Raw genomic sequence first — 18644 nt, 5'->3', positions numbered from 1 at the left:
TGAAATGTTACTAATACTCATTTTGTAAGATTGCCTGGTGATACTGGGTAAATTAAAAGAAGACCACAACACAGTGGAGCACACTGAATTTATTTAAACAGTATTAGCTCTTCCCAGCTGGAAAGGATGTAAAACAAAGCACAAAGCTTAGTGTTTGAAAGTGTAACAACAAGGTGACTTAGGATAGCATTATGAAGACAAGAAACAAAAAAATTTCGTAATAAATGGAAGATGACATATAATGTTAGGATATCTTACCAAGAGTTTCAATATTGGGTACAACAGAGAAGAAAGAACCAACAAAAGATGTAAAGACAGGTGATACAACCAAAGCCACAGGCTTTGGGAAATGCTCTTTCAAGCAATATTCAGAACTGATGTAAGTGGGACAAGGCTGCTTTCATCCAGGCTTGAAAAGTGACAACACAGTACTTCAGTAGTAGGATGAGACACACGGATGGCAGATTTCAGAGCATGGGCAGATAGAGAAGCCTGCATCTCAGACAGGCTACACTGGGAAAATCTTCAAGATATGGGCTTTCCCTGTTTGTGAGGACCTTGGAAGAAATTGAATAGGACTAGTCAGTTTTTATTCCACTGCTATGGTATGTGGTGATGACTGCTTTTGTTTACATCTCCATTTTTCATTATTATTAAAGAATAACATGTTTAAGACAGGATGAAAAAAGATATTTTCTAATTAAAGTGGATTGCAGAATTTTTACCTTACGGAGAAATTATGAAAGTGGTGTAAGTGCTACTTTGTCTGGAAAGATCATCATAAAGGCTCCTAAAGGCACAAGGCTCTCAGTAGATTAACTTGACAGAAATTGCACTTCCTACACAAGTTAAGTGACCTTTATCACTAAGAAATACTGGGACATTGAAAGGCTCTGAAAAGCCTTTAAAAGCCTCTGAAAGCAAATTAAAGATTCCAGCTGAGCAGAGGACAACTTACAAGAGAGATTAATGCTAACCCTACTTTCATGTACTTAAAAATTATACAGACAAACCCCACATCTATACAGAAATAAAAGTTTTAATCTAACTAGATCAAAGGCAGAACAAGCATTCAAAACTTATGCAGACTATTTAAGGACTTAAGTTTCAAGGGAGAGTACATTTAAAGAAGTACAATTCACCTCAGGTGACAGCTCATGTGAAATAAGGAAATCCCTTGGGGTTCCAAAACTGTGCTAAAATCATACTAGATACAATGGGGACTGAAACAGAATTACATTTACTATGGTTTTCTCTTTGAGAAGGAAAAATGCAATTACTTTTTTTGAGGCTGCATCAGTTTTGCATTCGTAACTGGGCCACCTGACTTCTCCCACAAGTGTAAAAAATTGAAATAAACCAGTAGTAAAAATTAACCTCATCCATCTGTTTCTTAGTCTTACCAATTTATTTTCTAAATGCAATAAACAATTTCATTTTGAAGACAAAACTCAAATGGAGTCCCCAAAGGCATCACCATAGCTTGGTTTCTCTCCTCTTTACAAAAACACTCAGAGCTTTCAAATTTTTCCATAGCAGAGCAAGAGCATTGATGCAGTAGTGCAAGGTACAGGGTCACGTTTTGATTGGTACCTCTGGCTGAAAGAAACCGAACATTGCAATGATCTCAGGCTATTGCAACAATCTCAAAAAGTCACACCTCTGTCACAGTGCTCTGCACAAAAGCCCCGGTTGCAAGTCTATCTTTGTGGAACTTGCAGCTGCTTCATCACCACTGGGCCTGGTGTGACAGGATCCTCCAACTGGCAGGCTTCAGGAAGAAACATCCTAAAAAAGGAGCTCATCCAGCATCTTCACACTTAATGAAAACTCCTTTCCAGCTGTGAGGAAAAGCATTAAACTAACACCCTGGTACATGTTGAAGGCGCTATTGCTAACCCCATTTTGAAGATCTGACATCAAGTTCCTAAAAAAACCTCAGTAAATTCAGAGTAAACTCTGCCTTGAGGAACACCATGTCAATAGTCCAAGTAGCTGAACAGGAACTTCTTCTGACAATTCCATTGTCTCTTCCCTGTGAAGTTTGGAAGGGTAGAACCATGCAAGTAAGCGACAGTGACAATGCTGACAGCCTGTGCTCACTCGCTGCTGGCAACTCTGCACCGACCTCTGGCTTGCAGGGCAGCTTCAGTTACAGGCAGGTCTCACTTTTAGTGAACAATGTCACATCAAACATTTGACCATTTCCAGATATATCATGACAGGGAAAAGAAAAGCAAGTTTCACACTTTAAAATATGAACAAGACTTTTTCTTCTTGCTTCAGATGGCCTAACAGTCCTTGAATTTGGAAATCACAGCAAATTTTATAGATTTAGGAAGAAAAGGGGATGGAGGACAGAGAAAGGAAGGGATGATTAAAAACACAGAGGCAAGGAGGTATAGAAAAGCAAGGAAGGGAGACTGAAGCTGTCAGTGCAAACCCATTCATTCTGTATGTTTGTGATACCTGACAAGACAACTTCACTGCCAGTGGATACCTCTAAATGATTTTCAAAAGACAACTGCATTGACCCAAGAAAGTAATCTATTCAAGAGTAAAAGGCATAACTGCTAAACTAAAATGAATGGTACAGTTCATAAGGATTAAAGGGTTTATCAGATTAATTCTGGAAAATTCAACAGCAAAAAAAAAAGTTCCGAACTTCCTAGTGGCTGTGATTGAAGCTGGTGTGTTAAGCATGGAACTAAGCAAGCTCTCAGAACCAGATATTGGTTTCTTTGATCTTCAAAACAGATTTAATTATTATTGTTGTTATTTTTGCAAGGGCATTTTTAAGAAGTTATTTCAAAACCTGTGAACAAGCAGGAAAAACTAAACCCCACACCATATTTGACCATGAAGCTTCAGAAGAGAGAACACGGCATTGTCATTTACTTAAACAAATAAAAATCCAAATGATTATAGGAACAAAGAGAATGGTTTTTTCAACTTTATATATAAAACCCCAAGTCTGAATGCTCTGTCACTTATCTTGCCCAAGATATAAACGAAAATCTCTTCAACCCCAAACAACATAATACTAATCATGGTCATCATTTAAAGAAGGGGAAATTGACTTTAATGTGGGTTGAAAAGGAGAAAGAAAATGTGTTAACGCTATAAGGCAAGATTCATGGCTCTGATGGGACATGATGAACTGTGCACATGTCCCCCCTCTTCCCCACAAAGTATCCAGTTCATGCTACAAAGGATGCTCACAGCTTCCTCCAATACTACCCCCCAGGATCACCTATACACCAAGAGGCTACATGTAATTTTAGCAGTCAGCCTTGTCCAGCTTTCTAGTTTTTGAGAACACCGTAAGACAGACAGACAGCTGTGGGCTGCAGAAATAGGGCTGAGTACCAGCAAAGCCGTAATTATGCCCATGTAGGACTCCAAAAGGTATTTGAAAAAATCCAAACTATTGAGTACTTTATATAGATACATGAACTCCAGCCAGTTTTTACGTGTTTACTGCTTAATTTAGAGCTACCTTTTTGAAAAAGTGGAGTCTAGCTGAGGGTGAACCTCCCTCTTCTGACCCAGAGCCTTTTGCTCTCTCTTTTCTCTCCTCCAGATCTCCTCCTGGACAATTTGTGCCCACTTACACACAATGTGCACCGGAACAAAGATGCAATTATGTATAAGTAGTGCCCAAGAGAAATCATCTAATAAGGATAAAGCTTTCTTTAAAGCAATTTTATCCAGCATTTGTTTTACTATACAGATGTAGCATATTTATGGGAAAGGAAAAAAAACCCCTCGATGGCTGCATAAAGCATGTGTGGCCTGTACGAAATGGCATTAGGATATTTAAAATATATATATGAAAACATTCTACTCCTCCCTTTTCCATCTCTGATATTCTCCAGCTTGTCCTAGTTTTCAAGTATGTTTACAGTGGAGACAGAAATAGGTGGGTGCATACATACCTATACATGCATACTTTCACACCTAGGGTATACCCAGGAATAAAATGTTAACTGTTTGGATAGCAGAATTCGTATTTAAGAAAACAACATGCCTAGAGTTGCAAGGCCTGCTTGGTCTGCTATTTGGAGACTTCTAGTAACAGAATCACAGAACAGATGAGGCTGGAAAGCACTTCTAGAGCCAGTCTAGTCCAACCCCTTGCTGACAGCAGGGCCACCTAGAGCAGGTTGCCCAGGACCACATCTCAGTTTGGTTCTGATAATCTCCAAAGACAAAGACTTCACAACTTCTCGGGGCAACCTGTGCCAGTGTCTGACCATCCTCAGAGTAAAAGCATTTGCTTACCTTTAAATGGAATTGCCTGTATTTCAGTTTGTGCCCATTGCCTCCTGTGCTATCATGGGAAAGCACGGAGAAGAGCCTGGCTCCATGTTCTTTACTCCCCACAATCAGGTATTTATATACCCTGAAAATTCCATAATTAATTTTAGTGAAAAGCAGGGGGGGGGGGAAAAAAAAAGCTCTGTGTGGTATCCTAAGGATGCTAATGCTTCCAGGACTATGTTCCACAAAGCCAGAAGTAGGAGTAGATATAAAGAATAAATGGTAATTCAACACCAGATGGATTTAGTATCTGTAATGTCTTCTAAGAATGGATGCACGTTTTAAGAGTTAGTTACAGACATGCTTTTGTTGCAAATTTAGGCTTCAGAGTTGCAAATTTAGGCTCCAGTACTTCATGCTGAAATAAAATATGAAAGTATAAGTTGTTTTGTAGCATAAGGAAAGAGAAAATACTTGCAAAAACTCTGTCTCTAAAGAGAGCTCAAAATCAGAGTTAACAGTAAAGAAGCATCCCAGTTTTTCTACACATACCATAGTCATCATCAAGTCACACTATAGATGAAGAACCCAAATCCTGTACACTTTAGCAGAGGATAGGAGCATAATGTGCTTGGCTGTTTTTCTGTAAGGAGTTAGTGAGGGCAGCCTGAAAAACCTCCTCCCAGTGGACAGCCTGTGGCAGGATCCTTTAGGCACCCAGTGTGGCAAATGTGCCAAGTGCCAGCAAAAGAAGAAGAGCAAAATAAATGTGACTTTAAGGCAGATAAGTACCCACACATCTTGGAGCCCTGCAGGCACCAGTGAAGCTGTCAAGGTTCAGGTCAGTAATGTGCCACAACTGTCTGAGACATCTTTGAAGAGCAGGAGGAACGGAAGCAGCTCCTTGGGTCAAGCTCTCACAGAAACACGGCTGATGTGAGGTACCTGTATAAAGGCATGATGGAAAGGAGCCCTGTTTGCAGAAAGTGGTCAGCAAAGCTCATAAATCACTCAAGAAAGGCCTGATCTAGAGATGACAGGGAGATGAACGGAGATGCTTGCTTTCAGTAAAGAGGTAACTGGCTGAGAGGAAAAACGCAGATATGTCAGACTTGAAAAGGTCAGGGGTACAATTTGTATTTGTCAGAATGAGCTTTCCAGGCAGGAGTCAAGGACATCTTGCTCCAACAAATAAATAGGTAATAACTTTGAAAAATCAAGCATCTTTGGTAAGAGAATTTACATTCTTTACCTGTGTGCTGTCCTTGGGCACCTCTGCATAAATTATATTTTTGGATATTATTGTGGTTTAACTCCAGTCAGCAGCCAAGCCCCACACAGCCACTTGCTCACTTCCCCAATGAGCAGGATCAGGGAGAGAATGGGAAGGGTAAAAGCTAGAAAACTCATGGGTTGAGATAAAGACAGTTAACTAGGGAAAACAAAACAAGGAATTTTCTGCTTCCCATGGGCAGGCAGGTGTTCAGCCAACTCCCAGAGAGCAGGGCCCCATCACATGTAACAGTGGCTTGCGAAGACAAACATCATCACTCCAAACATCCACCCTTCCTCCTCCTTCCCCCCACTTTACATACTGAACATGATGCCATATGGTCTGGAATATCCCTTTGGTCAGTTGGGGTCACCTGTCCTGGCTCTGTCTCCTCCCACCCTCCCATGCACCCCCAGCCTCTTCACCAGCGTGGCAGCACGAAAAGCAGAGAAGGCCTTGGCTGTGTGTGAGCCCAGCTGAGCAACAACAAAAACATCTCTGTATTATCATCACTGTGTTCAGCACAAACTCAAAACACAGCCCCATACCAGACACTGTGAAGAAAATTCAACTACCCCAGCTGAAACCAGCGCAGATATCCACCTCCCAAAAAGGGGGAGGTGGCTGCAAAGAGTTCAAAGAGCCCAAGGTAGCATGACAGGTAGAAACTGAAGGGCAGAGAGAGGGATTGGAGAAAGTGGGAATAAAAGAAGAGTAGATTTAAATGGGAAAATGGAGCAGACAAATTTAGAAAGGTGGTGGCAGCAAGGAAAGGAAAACTGTGGTGAACAGAAACAAGAAGCACCAAAACACTGGAGGATAATGACATCATCATATTCTGAGGTCCTGTTCTGCTGCACCCTCTATGGTACCTGTCTTTAACAGAAAATTTACAGCAATTGCAGAGTCCCTGCCAGGCTTTACCCAGTCCCTGGAGAGCTAGGGGCCAAAATAGCAACCTCTGCACTCCACAATATGGTAAAGGAAAATAGGGCATACCACATGGCACAGAACAGTAGGGCTGATGTAACAGTAATGGAAGAGGAAGGAATATAACTTATCACATCCCTCATACATCTTCTGACTAGACTGCTGTTGTAATATCATGGTAGAAATACAAAGCTGCACACTCATTTCCAGATGACTGCAATGCCCAAAATACCCAATGACAATTATGACATTGAGACAGAAGGAAATCATCCTTACCCTGGGAAGTTTGTACTGTAAGTGCTTATATAGACAGGAATAGTTACACTGATCTTATATTTTTTACTCTTTGTAAAGACATTTGCAGTGATGGTTTATAATCCTAAAGCACAGACTATTCAGTCTACCTTGCAACTCCACAGTTTGTGGTCACATAAAAGATAATTCATCTTTATTGTCTCTGTTTCTCCCTTCCACTCTAGCCTTTTTCTGCCTAGATTATACAGGCAGGAAACATTCTACATTCTGGCACAGGCACTGTATCATATTATGCTTTTGTATTATAGGCCAACACACCACATTGTATTAACATCTCTCCTTCAGTAATACTATATACAAAACCAGTACCCAGACCTTAAAAAAAACTCACTTATAACCATGGGCTAAAAGGACCCTAAATAGATGAGTCAAATATTCACAAACTTGTGAAAATGTGCATACCACTGCAAATCTAGTTATTCACATTTCTCTCCAGCTAAACAGCACTAATAACCCATACAAGTCCTCTGACACATCGCTTTACTTTGCTACATAATTGTTTCTACAGACTTCCTAATCAGGAAGTAGAACAACCTCTGGCTTAGTCTACCAACTTTCACAATTCTAAGCTCTCTCAAAAGAAATGCAAGAATTTAATATCCTTCTTTGCCATTAATTGGGGTTTTTATTCAGAAAGGTATGGATGACACAGTAAAATTCTACAATGTTCTACAATACCCAACAGATAAGCAGCCAAGTAAGTAGATGGCCATGGGATCATCATCAATGTATAAATATTGTTTCAATTAACAAACCAATATACTACAGAAGTATGCAACAGCTACACGACAGGGCACAAACCCAAATAACATCTGTTATGGAACAGACAATTAATGTTTAAAAATGACATATACACAAAGTGAGGATCTGGGCTGGAAACTCCAGGTGCTTCATGGAAAGATGAAGCAAACATTTGTGTCTGCAGGTGGCTGAAGCACATCCATGAAAGACAATATGAAATTAAGACAGGAATCTCATTACCAGGATTATGCAGACAATAGCATCCAGGATTACTATTTGCTGGCTGTGTTCTACATTTAATTTATCAAGTCACACTTAATACTGAAGGTAATACATTTAAGAATAATTAAAATTAATCATAACAGGAGATTAAATGTAAAAAATATGAATATCATTTTTGCTTTTAATTCACCATACCACTGTGAGAACTGCAAGAAAGAGCCACTTTCACTCTGTGCTCTATAAAACACAACCCTACTCTTAACATTGCAAATGTCTGACACTCCGCTGCCCAAAGCTAGACATATTTCATCCATGGAGTTTCTAAATCCACATGGTTAGTCCCCAGGATAACTCATGCCAGGCAAGCAGAGCCCTGCAGAAGGGGAAGGCAGGGCAGGGCAGATATTCCCTGCCATTGGCTCTCCTGTGCCCAGTCCCAGGGCATGGGAGGACACATGTCTCTGAACTGGATCAAGAGTTGTCTGCATATGAGAACATGGTCACATTTTGGACCCCGTTAAACAGTGCTGCTGCATCAGTGTGGGAAGAGTGTCACAACAAGGCCTTCCCAAGCTGATGCACACTGTGCTGAGCCCACAGAGGGAATCTCCACCGAGAGGGCTCATCCTGCACCTTCACACCACCCAGCCCAGAAGTCTTCAGATTTGAAGACTAAAATGACCTTCACTCAAAAAAATATAGAAAACAGGCTACTGATTTCCTGTGAACTCTCAAAGTGTTATAATAAGCATTTATAGATGGGCTACTGAATGTCTCAACCTTATAAGCAGACAGTCATTTCATCAGCAAAGTAATAACTGGAGTTGGTTCCAAAAACAGAGGAAAAACAAAAAGGAGCTTTAGGGCACAATGTCACTCTTCTCCTTCTAATACCTTTATGCATATATCACTTGCTGCTACTCGACTTAAAAACTGTAAGGCATGTAAGTACAAATCCTGCAAAATAAACACCATGGTAATACTTTAAACCCCTACGACTTTTCCTGGAGTATCTCTTTCATTGCTAACAGGCTACAAAAAAAACGCGTTAACCTTAAGTATCATCTTTCCCCTTCAGACTTGGTAAGGGTTTAAGCAATGCAAAATTCACTTATATGCATAGCAGTAAAAAGACATAATATCTTAATAGAGAAGAGCTAGTGCAGCACTGTTTATTACAGCCACTCAGTTTACTGCATATATCCCATCTCCAGCCAGCAGCCAAATCTGGTGTTTCTAACATTACTCTTCCAGGAGTATTTCTATTGGATTACGATGAGAATACTGGTATGACATTGGAAGCGTTTTCTACACAAACATATGTTAGAGTTACGCGGTAGAAAATATATATGTGTTTATATATATTTACATGCATATATAAATTAAACACTTGAGATCTTTATTTTCACGACATACTTTTGTGCCTTTACCATACATATGTATATACACATACATACTCTATTGCTGTTGGGAAAGAAACATTAAGTGTTCCTTTTCACATAGCAAAGGACTTGGAGATTTAACTACAGGGCAACACATCAGAAATGAGAACAGTTCACAGAGGCACATAACAAATATGCTATGCATACATCTCCTAACAAAAGAATAATTAAAAATTTCTACATGAAGAAACTCACTGACAAAGCTTGAATACAAAATCTCATTGATAATAATCTGAAGTGTGCTAAATTTCTTGGAGCAATACACTGGTTACAGTTAAAATATGCTTATAGCAAAAAAGAATGTCAACCTTTTAGGGAGCAACAAACTGTTGCTTCAATTTTTTTTCTTAGCTGACCAAGAAGAAAAATAAGGTTGTAACAAAATGAAGCAATAACAAAGTAGCATATTCCTTGCTGTTAAGATATTGCAAAGTTAAATTACAATGTCACCAGTTCTAATTTCACTACTGTCACGTTTTCTTGTGATGCTTGCAAAGATCATCACAGCTCTTTCTGGAGGCAGAGACATCCACGCCTGACCAGCTGCTGGTGCAGCATTTCAGTTTCAGTGGGCAGTGGTATTACCTATACCCACCACCAAAAATATGGTAACTTTTACAGCATTTTTCCAACATACTTTATGTTGCTTACAAATAGTAATAGCCTAATACATGGAGTAGAAAATATCAGCCTCTCTTCTCTTGAAAACCCATTGTCTGGATATGGTAAACATGATTCAGCTGAGGATATTACCATTTACATTTCATTGTTACTAACATTGATTTCAGTTACTCCTTCATGGGATGCAGTTGAAAAGGTTACAAAAACATAGATAAATTACTTAAGGTGAGCCTCTGTTAAAAAAGGCAGAAGGCATAAATCAGAGCATCCTTAAAACACTTTTGGTTGGTAACTTGAGGCAATGAGGGAATATGAAACAGCTCAGGAACAACATGTCTTCACATCCCGAGTCCTCCCTGTCCAGGCTTAACTGTCACAATGCAAAAATGCATTTTCCATGTCTACCTAAAAGAAAACAACTTCGAAAACAACTCCTGGAATATGGAAAAAAACTTGCTCTTGACTAAAATATATACCAAGTTAACTGTTTCAGTCACCAGCAAAACTTCAAACAGTCATGTTCCAGATGTGATTAAACCTCCCAAATACTCATGTTTGAATATACAATCACAAATAATAAAGCATGTGTCTTTGTTGTACCCACTGCCACGTAAAGTTGATAACTGAATAAATGCTCAGATTTAAGGGCATCTACTCAGAAGGTAACACAGTTTCACACCACATACTTTAAAAGGGAACAACCTAAATTTTGCTTTGGTTTATACAACAGAAAAAACCTCTTCAAGGATAAGTGCAGAGGGAAGAATGAAGACTAATACCAAAATAGCTCCTGTTCCTAACACCTTTCTGATCCTGGCTGAGACAATCTACTCGTACCTCGGACGCATGGTGGCAGCCAGCCAGCCAGATGACTGGTGACTTAATATACAAGTTCATGTGGGCTCTGGAGTCTGACACAGACAAGGGCATTAACTCTGAAGCCTCACCAGTCAGCCTTAATATTCAAAACTCATCAAATGAGTCATGACTACATTATGAGACTTTTCTTTAATACTTTATGCTTGCTTCCTTTTGTTCTGAACAGCTTTCACTGTAGAACGTTCTCATTAAATATGCATGCTTTTTATGGGAAAAGTTGTGATCAATTGATGCGTAGGTCAAGTATGAAAAGAACTTAAATGAGTATGATGCTATGATAAATACCATAATAGCCTCAGAACCACCGATTAAAAGATTGGCATATATATATATATCTCTATATCTATATATATATATATATCTTGTTTCTACTGCTGGAGGCAGTTCTCACAATAAACAAGGCTTTGGGCCAAAATTCAGCCTTTGAGAACAATAAATACGTATAAAATACATGTATGTGCAGGCAAAGGATATATTGAAATCTACTAGGCTGAATAGCTTTAGTTTCATTTTGAAAGCCACTTAAAATAAAACCCAGTAGATGAAACAAAGAATCCACCCAAACATGAAGGCTCCAGCATCTTTGTTGAAAGAACAATAGCATGTTACTCGTCATCCCTCTACCTTGTTGCAAGAGAACCACCAAGATAGTTATTGCTATAATCATATTAAAGAATACTTCACAAAATTATTCTTTAAATTAATCACTATTTGCAGATTTATCTTTATATGCTAATAGTTATAAATGCTTTAATTCAATTGCTCGGCAGAAAACATTCCAATAAAAGAAATATTGCCATTAGCATAACAAAAGGCAACCAGTAAAATCACTCCCATGCACAGGCTCAAAATTTCAAATGAAAGCAATATTCTCATATAAATACACTTTATTTTTGAACTGAACCCACTCTAATGATATGTTTTGTAATCTGATGGCTCTCCCACTGGAGTATACATGATATTAATGAAAGCAAGATCAAATTAAACAGATGACATGATTAACAGTATTCATTTCATGCATGACTGTTTTACCGGAGAGATAAAGACCTGAAAGTAATTACCACCAAGTAAAACTCCTTCACTGACCTCTCCGTTCCCAGCTAGCAGTCCTTAAGTAATGATGCCTTGCAACAAAGACCAGTGCCTTTCATCTGTGGGCTTTCTTTTACGCTACAAGCTGAGCACCTCTCCCACTGCCTGCACACAGTACCTCTGTATCTATGTCTGTAATGCAGCATAAAGATTACTGGGGAAACCTATCAAACCGGCAGGCAGCAACCCCGGCCGCCAATAAGCGGGAGGCACATGCAGAATCCAGCACATGCTCGCTGAGGCTCGCAGGCTGGCAGCGCTGCTGAGCAGGCTGCTAATCTAATTATAGCCCTCCGCCGAGCACAGGGCTGCTGAGGCACCGTGCGCGGAAACGGAGCCCGGCACATCACACCTTTCAGCCCACAGCATCAACATTTGGGACTGCTATTTGTCTGGGTGCGTCAGGATAAAATTCCTGTTTGGGTTTTCACGTTACTGTTGTTGTTGTTGTTTTTCTGAGTGATTCACCTATGAGGGGTTTGTCTCCGTCTCTGAAAACAAGGATATATTTAGGTGTGCCCTTTGAGAAGCTGACCACTTGTAGTTTGCTAGGTCTATTTCAAGGAGACAACAAAATGCAGAGGTTTATTCTGCCAGTAGGAATTCTTGTTTTGAATCCAAGCATCGCCAGCATCACACACAGCAGACCTCAGATCAGGTTTTGCACACTACTGCAACCACACACGTGCCTTCAGTGCACAGTAGCCCTACACAAGTCAACAGGACCCCCTCTGTCCGTCCTTTACGTTTACCCGTGGGCAGACACCCAGATGGTCAGAAGGCTTCTGTGTGCATTAGCACATAAAGTCCTAACTAAGCTTTCACGAGGCTAGGGTGCAAATGCCAAGGAAATTTTTGCCATTGTGCAAAACAAATTAAGTCATTTGGAAAATACCATGAGCAAAGACTACTTAGATGTATGGGGAACTAACACAACTAAGTCCTACATGCTTACTTACGCTTATTTTATAAGTAAGTCCACTAAACAAAGGAATGTTACGACCCAAGAGAACATTGTGTGTTTGAAAGATGCTGGGAGCTTCTACATCAGGTAAATAACAGTGAAAAAAAGATACAGACACTTGTTGTTTAGTCTTCCTTGGTAGTACATTTCAATTAATCCTCACTCTGCTTAGCACAAACAGAAAAACACTCTTCAGATGTTTTCTGTTCCCGCATGGTTCATATAATCACCTAAGCTCTACATTGATCAAAAGGTTTTCAAACATCAGTGACAAGATGGAAGTACACAACCGTCTCTTGTGCTACAGCATTATGCACAGACAAACTACAATGCATTTTTAAGATGTTTCACTAAGTTACACATAAACCATATCCATAAACGTTACACTAACAAGATCCTGAACCCCACTGCAATAATGAGTTCTACTGTGCCCATGCTGGCATTTTTCCTAATTCTCTACTCTTATCACCAGCACCATACAGTATCAGGCACAGTCCAAGAGCATTATATTAAAGGCTGTCTATAAACATTTTTAGCATATTGTACTTACTTCAGTACAAAAATTGTATTTGCTACTTTATAAAATTTTACTCATGGAACAAAACCTCAATGTGGTAACAGTGCAAGACCATATTTACTGGAAATATGTAAATAGCTATGTCACAGCTTTCTTAATCTGCCAGCGGAAATTGCTCATAAAGAGTTGCTCTGTGCTAGAAGTAGACTTCATCTCTGTAAGACTAATATTCTCAAAGCTACATATGGCTAGAAATAAAAAAGAAATACAGAAAGAGTGACATTTTGCTCCTTGATTCAACGTTCGGTCAACATTAAGTTTTGTGTTGCAATAAAAGAAGGAGGCTGTTTTATTTAGTCTTTTTTTTAGATTACATCATCTAAGAAGCTCATCAATTTTTACAAATTCTTCTACAAAATACTGTGGAATATTCCAAGTTTCTCAGCCATACTGCTTGAAACCAGGAAACTATATATTTAATGAAGAAAGGCAGGAGAGGCAGTTATACAGTGGTTAAAAAATTAATTTGAATAGTTCAAGAGGCATGTGAAAAAGATGCACAATGATTTGATGATCAGATCTACAATGTTGTTTTTCTAACATTTTGCCAAAGGTAGCAACAGGGGAATAAGACCAATAAAAGTCTTAACCTTAGTCCTCTGATCCAGCTATTGGGAATGCTCACATTTGCTAAGCAAAAGAAAAGATGCATGAACACAAAAAATAAAATCAAGGAACTTAAATCATTCTTCTAATCTAATCCACATTCACAAACCACCAAGGCATGGATGACATGTGAAAAAATGACCAAGAAAACTGAAACAGGAATCAACCAGACCTCAGCTGCTACGCGACTCTCAGTTTCGGCTCCCTCCCATGCAAGCTGCTAAGCCTACGTGTGTGTCCCCCCTCTGCCCAGCAGTGCTCCAAGCCCTCGCTGCTTCACCCTGCTCAGTTCCAGCACGGCTCCCCAGCAGCCAGCCTCCTGCCTCCTCCCACAGAGCTGCTGGCTCCAAGGGCACGTTCAACCCACATCCCCAGCAAGGGCTGCCCTGGCAGCACACTCTCAACATACCATTGCAGCAGGGTGTTTATTCCAGGAGTTGCTTTCTTTTTTAAAACCTCATGGCAGCAGCTGTAGTTGAAGGACCCATAAACAGCTGCAAAGGTGAATTTCAAGAAACACCTATTTGTCTCTGCAACATAATCAATACTCACTAAACCTCTGTGCTTAGCTTAGCAGATCAGCCGGCAGAGTGCCAATGTCTATCTCAATTTTTACACTAGCTTTTAACCATCATCACAATATGCTGGGTCAGGAAGGTATGGGGAACTGCACAGCGGGGCAAATGTTTAGAGCCAGTGGTCATTCACAAGAACCCCCATTTGGCAATGGCATATGGCCGAAACTCCAACTGAGGACAATGCAGAGCTCCACCAGCCTGCCCTGCCACCCGTGGTGATGGCACATGAGCACCTGGACCATGCACTGGACCCATGACAGGATACAGCCACCTATAGATGTGCCAGCAAGAGAAGCCAAGAGAGGTTTCATAAGGACACAGTCACAAGAGACTCCAGCAAGTCTCTGTTGGAAATGAACAAATTGTGAAAGGTACACAAGTTGACCAATATTTGGAAGACTTTCATTGAAAGCAAAAGCCTGTCCCTGGCACAAGTTACCTGCATGTGCTAAGCTTCAAGTTCCTGCTCCTCCGCATGGAAACAGAAGGTCTCTACAAAATTTTTAGCAATTATAAGCAAGTTAGGCTTTCTCCAGCTCAGTTCCTTGACAGAAGAATTTCAATTAAAATTCTCTGAAACCATATGGTCCAAAGCAGATGCCCATCACAGAGGGGAGGAGAGAGGAAAAGCTATGAGGGTATGATGAATTCATCATATGACACTAAACCCAGCTTCCTAAAGTGAAAACTGTCTAGCTAGCACATTAATGAATTTTACACTTCATTTAGGCATATCTAAGTGAATTAACAAACATATTAATATTTTGGGAACAAATAACTTTCTACTAGGTTAGTATCACTTGTATAAGTACTTCCATATCCAATTATTTCAATACAAGAATATCTTAAATAATTCTGATGTGTCTTGCAACTGAACAGGCTTCACTCTGGATACCACTTAACCTTTGGCTTAAAAATGTATCAAATATTGCTTGTAAACTGCTACCTCAGTTACTTAATTAGATTTTGCAAAGTATAGCAAGCATATGGCATGAAAATGAGTTGAGCAAAGTGGTTGGTGAACATGCTGCATTTCTAAAGGCAATAGTGTGGATATTTCCAAGCTGTAGCCTTGAGAGGTTGAACTGAACCAAATACTCTAATGAATATTTTACTTGGCTTGATGCATTCATTAGACTTTTAGAAGTAAGCTAAACCATCCCATGGTTACATTTATGTAACAACAAAATCTTAAGATTTGTCTTAAGATTTTTTGGATGGTACTTCTGACATTTACACAATTTGAAAGATAAGGGGACAGTTTTCCACAAATTTTTCTACATTTCAGTTTTCTTTCCCAAATAAATTTATCTAGCATTATTTTCTTTTTCTTTTGAAAACTACCTTTGATTTCACAATAGTTATTTGCTGAGTTCTTTCCTTTCCTAGCAAGTATTTGGGAAGTCTGCCAGTTGGCGGCAAACTCTTCACTAGGCCCATCATCATTTATGGAGGAAAACAAAACATGGGCCTAGCGTTTGCTGTATAAACTTTTCTCTGGAAGTCACAAATATCTTGAGGTTGGCACTCAGCATCAACAAACTTATTTTCATTTTGTGTAGCACAGAGACATTTCTTGGATTGCTCCAATTCTGATTGGTAAGCAAGCAGTTACCTGTCCACATGTGTGCATATGTCAATGCTCTCAATCATTGAAGTTGGACAGCTAACCTGGAACTTCGAGCTGTTTTTCTTTTCAAATATGCTCATTATATTCATAAATGCCTCAGACAGAATGCCTCTGTAAGCTTAATAACAGGCAGAGAAGTCTCTATATTAATGCCAGAGACTCGTTGCAGGATGGCACTAAGATTGATTCCTACAGACTATTTTTTATAGCATTCTTATTCACTTTTATCTCAGAATCATAAAAAAAGCAAACAGAAAAAATCACCCACATTCCGAAGTACACTACCTCCACAGACCTACACACTGGCAGTAGGTTCATTGCAGACCTAACTGACTAAAAGGATGACACCAGTCCATCACTGCCACCCTGGAGAGCCAGGGAAGGAGTAGTTCAGCTGTCAGTGAGGTGGGTTTCATCCTACTGCTGATGGATGTGGCAAAGAAGGATCTGAAGTGAAGCCTGCAAGAGGTTTACTATGCTGAGCACTTGCACTTCGGACACAAAACCAAATGTGGAATAACGCAGCATTGTTCTGTTTTTAAGAACACACAAATCCCAAACAAAAGGTCATTTAAAAGATTTCTCATTGCCCTGAAGTATGCTTCCCTTCACATACCACTCCAACACATCTCCATACCAATGTCGACTTTCCATTCCTCCTCAAGTTCCATCCATTTTTCCTTCAGTGCAAGGTTTTCTTCCACCATATTTCAGCAATCACCTCAAACTACACAAATATGCTTTGTGCCCTCTTGTATTTCCACCTTATTTTTTCCCCAACTTCCCTTCCTCACAGCTACCAGCAGAGATGCAGTATGAACTGTCCATTTCAAAAGGCGTAACACCTTTCAGCACAACCAAGGCCTTCTCAAGACCAAAACACGTGTGCCTCTTAGCCACCATTTCACAGCCTCTGGCTGACCAGCTAGATGGCCACAAAGTTGGTGAACCAGAGAAAGGGACCACACTGTTTACAATAAGCACAGAAATAGCTTTAAACAGTGCATCCAGAACATGGACATGTATGACTGACTCACATAAAATCAAAAATCATGACCCTAGTGACACAAAAATTGCAAAATATATTATAGAAAAAACAGCCTCTGCTTTCAAACGGTTAAGTGAGAGAGACACATTTTCAGACCAGAACAAACAGATTTTAAAAAAGAGTGCAATAAAAAAACCCAAAAAACTAAACATGGCTGAGGTAAGATGTTGAAGTCCTAGCATAAGATATAATGGTAGCAAAAGTTAACTGCTCACAAGGACATGGGAGGTTAAAACTACACTGGAACAAGCCACAAAAGGGCTTCAAAAGTGGAGATACATTCTTTGTAGTTGCTGGTGGAACATGGGGACCCTAAGAGAATCATTTAAGCCAGAAAGCTGATGACAAATACTGATTTCCCTAGTGAAAAAGCAGAAAGAGCTTGCAATATAGTAAGTAAACTTCCAGCACCTCCACATTATTAATCTCCATCACCCCTGCTGGCATTTTCTTCTTTTCTATTTAGTAGCATCTTCACTATGACCACCTTGCTGAAATGGGTGGCACAACCTGATGCTGAGTATGTCCAACTGAGATAAGACTGGCTTGGGAAAACTTTAAATACAAATCTTCCATTTGGAGGACAGGTGCAATTTTTCAAAAATGCTATGCTGCAAAGAGTGCAAAGGCTGAAAGATGAAGTATAGCATTCCTCCCTTTGAAGAAAAAACTCTGTCAGACTTGCTCACTTCTGTAATTGAGAATGTTTTTTCCAATTCTGAGTAAAAAGAGCAGCTCCAAGGTTTTCTTTGATCTTCTGTGATGACAAAGAAGACCCATCAGGTTCTCTAAACCCCATTGTTTTCTTATTCTTCAAAGACTGTTTTTCACTCTCCTACGTCTCTCTATTCGAGAAGGTGTTTATGTTGAGCTGCAAGATGCAACTAGAAAGCAAGTCAAGGTGCGACTGTTGGAACATGAAGTGGTTCTTTGCAGACACTGATGCATACAGGCACTTGCACAAACTCCTCCTTGCTGCCAGGCAGCTCTCCGGGAGCTCAGAGATTGCAAACCTTTGAGACTTCAAGTCTCCAGTCCACACCCATAATTCAGGGTTTCAGAGCAACTCTAAGATCTTATTACTTTACACCAGAACTGAAGATATTTAGCACAATGAATCCCAGATGAATGCAATGGCTTTGGTTACCACAGAAATCAAGGCTAACAACTTTGAAGGAAGCCTATTAAATGTCAAGCCCTTTTAGCCAAAAGTAAAATAAATTTAGATTTTAATCTTAGAAAGATTGTAATTAAATTTCTAGAAACTGTGCCCATATAAAACCAGAAACTGTGACTCGCCATACTGGAACCCAGTCTCACGGTGTTCTTACAAGAAGCCAGAAGTATTTTGCTGGCACAGATGAAAAGCCTCTCCAGGAAGAGACATTTAATTATTTAATAGAGCAAGCCAAAAGCTCTTTTATGAAAAAGTCATCAGGGCTCTTACTCTGTATAACTTTCCT

The 18644-nt window shown here is 39.7% G+C and overlaps 1 protein-coding gene across 3 annotated transcripts in view; it reads right to left on the bottom strand.

Annotated features, from left to right (window-relative positions):
• Positions 1-18644, bottom strand: part of FAM110B (family with sequence similarity 110 member B) — a 120937-nt gene that overhangs the window by 57217 nt on the left and 45076 nt on the right. The window contains exon 1 of one of the 3 annotated variants that reach the window (XM_032126001.1): positions 11773-11911. The exons of the other annotated variants lie outside the window; for them this stretch is intronic. The gene's annotated coding sequence lies outside the window, so the exon portion shown is untranslated. Of the gene's footprint in view, positions 1-11772; positions 11912-18644 lie in introns of those variants that run through there. 3 annotated transcript variants of the gene reach the window in all.

Source organism: Corvus moneduloides, chromosome 1 (genome assembly GCF_009650955.1).
Source record: "Corvus moneduloides isolate bCorMon1 chromosome 1, bCorMon1.pri, whole genome shotgun sequence".
NCBI lineage: Eukaryota > Metazoa > Chordata > Aves > Passeriformes > Corvidae > Corvus > Corvus moneduloides.
This window is presented reverse-complemented; position numbering and strand designations above follow the sequence as displayed.